Raw genomic sequence first — 3291 nt, forward strand, 5'->3', positions numbered from 1 at the left:
GCGGAGAATAAGAGGAGAGATCCAAACACAGGCAAGGCTTTACAGAAGAAATGGGTCATGTAACGTATGTGACGTTCTATGGACGGAATGACGCATTTAAAATATCGCTTAATCACGCAAATTTGATCGTGGGAAGCCAAAATCATGATCATGATCAAAATTCGATTAACTGTGCATCCCTACAAGCAACATACTCTTATAAACTGCATGAGAAGTTCACACTTTGTCTACAACTTCCAATAGGCCATCACTTACATTTTTCCTTGGTTCAATCATGGGAGATCAGATTTGAGATTTGGATGATTTACTTATTTTTTTGGGCAAAAAACATTTCTATAAATCAATAGGTTACAGCACCCCAGACGAAAGCTGGCTTGGGGATTTTCTCTCAGGCTAGCAGGCAAAGATCCCAGTTAGTTGGGTTTTTTTTTTTGGGGGGGGGGGGGGTTTTAGTGTGATACAAAGCTTTGCCCGGCGTCCAAAGCAAACCCTTGGCTAAAGCCTAATGTGTGTTTCCATCCAGGCTCATGTAAATGTTTGTGATTAAAAAGGGAGATATGAGAGCCGAGGCGTTTCTGCAATCTTGCACATCCTAATTTGGTACTGGGGGAGTTAACACACCTGCCAGCTTACTGCTGACGAGGGTGATTTCTCAACTGTTGTTGTTTGTGCCGTCAGTTTAAGGAGAGACGAAGACAGTGAGAAAGGGAGAAGTCCAGGCTGGGCAAGACAGAGCAAACCCACATGCACACATACAAAATACCCTGTACACACATAGATCCCAGGCTGTTGCCAATAACAGGCCATCCTAACATGTGAAAATGTTGACTGCTTGATGATTGATGGTAGTTATTTGTGGCTTTCTAACCCTCCTCTTTTGCCTCAACTCCCCCCTCTTCCTCCTCTTTCTTCATCGTCGTCCTCCTCTGCTCCACTCTCTTGTGTGTTGCCCCCCACCACCCCCCCCGTCAGACAGTGTGAACATGATTAATAATGTGTAATGTTGTGTAAGCGGCCTGCTGTCCATCATTCTACTTGGAGGACAAAGATGTGAGTTCCATACACTGCATTTCAGGTAATGTGTTAAAACTGCAGACACAAACCTGATCTAATATAAATCAAGTTATGAAAAAAATGTGAACTTCTAACAATTATATACCACATATCTGCAAGCTAAACAATGCAAATACAGTGCCTGACAAGGCACATATACACTTTTAGTTCAGAAAAAAAGCACTGGATTTTACAGTTTCTGTCAGAAAAGCTTAGTTTTTCACTATGTATATCTATATTTAGATGTTGGTGTGGGGACAGCCATATAAATAAAGATGTGAATACAGAGACAAATGAATAAGTGGCAGTGTAGTTTTGGGTGTCTGCCATTACTGCCACACTGCCAGCTCCACATCCATCACTCACTAACACTGTGCGTCTACGTGCGTGCGTCTGTGTGTGAGGATGAACCCGGAAATAACTGGAGCCAAGGTCAGATTCTGTGTGTGTGTGTGTGGTGTGTGTGTGTGTGTGTGTGTGTGTGTGTGTGTGTGGGTGTGTGTGTGTTGTGTGTGTGTGTGGTGTGTGTGTGTGTGTAGGAAGAAGAGGAGGAGGATAAGAAGAGAGAAAGAGGAGAGGACATCAGAGGCCACAGGTGCAAGTTCCTCATCCTCATTCTGTAAGACCAAACTTCAGGAGGAAGGAAGGAAAGGGAGAGGGAAAAGGCGAGAGGAGGGTTTTTCAGAATGATTCTGTGCTCTTCTCTTTTCCTCAAGTAATCAATGAGGCAAAACGGTGCCTGCAATGTTTCTACAACACAGCCAGGAATTCCTGTTTCTTTGACTCACCGTCTTTGGCCCACAGTCATCCTCTTCTCTACACCACCCGGTCTACAGACAGACAGGGGGAGGAACAGGGAGAGAGAAAGAGAGGGACGGGGCGTGGGGGGACAAGACAGGACAGGGCCTTTAGTCTAGAGATCATTACCTTTACATTATTAATGTATGGCCAAACCACAAAGGACATTCACAGACACTGAGGAAGAGCGTGACTGCTTCTCTGCGCTCTACAGTGAAACGAGTAGGGGAGGTTTCTGAATTAAAGTATGTGGTGTGCACCTGACCTGACCATACAAGACTAACACTTAGCAGAACATTCAGTGAAAAATGTATATATATATATATATATATATATATATATATATATATATATGATACTGTATATGTCTGATATAAAATGTGTCACTAAAAACTGTCAAGTATTAAAAGCTGAATGAAGCAAAGCCTTTTTGTTTGGTGAGATTTGTAATCTTATTCTTTGGTTGGAAAGCTCTTGATTAAAATCCTAAATTTGCCAAAAAAATAATTTATTTTGGCTTTTGGTGACTGATTTATTGAAACTGAAATGTTTATACAACATTTAACATTTGAGAAGTTTGGCGGCTTTAGTTAAATGAAAAAATTGGGCTTTGTAGAAAAATATATTTTTATTTCTAAAAGTACAAAAACTATTGTTTTGGTTTTGGTGCCGGTATCATATTGACACTAGTACAGAATAATTTCAAATGACAAGCTATTATTTTTATACTATCTACATTTGTAGAAAATAATGTATGAAGATACGTATTCAATGTACTCAAAAAAATCCAAAAAAAACAAACAATGTAGGTATTACGTAAATAAAAAGAAATCTGTATTAGTGTTTGGCAGACACTTTGGTGAAGCTGAGAGCAGAATTAAGGAGTGTGCTGTATGTTTCATTAAATGCTCAATATATCTTGTGTTTTCTGGATCATTTAAGCCCCATTACAGAACAGTGGCACTGCTTTAATTTCTAAAGTGCCTTTCAAAAGGCATCACCTCAGGCGCTGATTCTCACACACACACACATACACACACACACGCACGCACGCACGCACGCACTGTGCATAAAGTCGTATACACACTTGCACGCACACAGATACATACATTTGTGTTAACATGCAAGAAATGCGGGTGTCCCACACACGCATTTACACTCACCCATTTAACAAATTAAAGACAAACACAAAGTCTACACTGTCTTATCTCCATTTACCTCTCTGTATTGTTATATTCTAAAGCTTGATTTCTCTTGTTCTCTAAGCTGTGACTGCTTTTGTCCCTCTGCGTGTCTGTCTGTGTAACAGATGACAGCAGCCTTGCAGTGACTGGGGCTGCTGTCTTGGCTGCCGGACCCATTTGACTTGCCAGCTTAGCCGGAGGATGAACCCCGGGACCAACTGGAGCCAAGGTCAGATTCTGTGTGTGTGTGTGTGTG

General features: G+C 41.4%; 1 long non-coding RNA gene across 1 annotated transcript in view; it reads right to left on the reverse strand.

Annotated features, from left to right (window-relative positions):
• Positions 1-1841: 1841 nt before the first annotated feature.
• The window catches only part of LOC116693045 (uncharacterized), a 25770-nt gene continuing 24320 nt past the window's right edge, over positions 1842-3291 (reverse strand). Inside the window, exon 3 of the long non-coding RNA XR_004332836.1 lies at positions 1842-1883. This is a non-coding gene — a long non-coding RNA (uncharacterized LOC116693045). The remainder of the gene's footprint in view (positions 1884-3291) is intronic.

The sequence above is a fragment of the Etheostoma spectabile genome, chromosome 7 (assembly GCF_008692095.1).
Source record: "Etheostoma spectabile isolate EspeVRDwgs_2016 chromosome 7, UIUC_Espe_1.0, whole genome shotgun sequence".
Taxonomy (NCBI): Eukaryota; Metazoa; Chordata; class Actinopteri; order Perciformes; family Percidae; genus Etheostoma; species Etheostoma spectabile.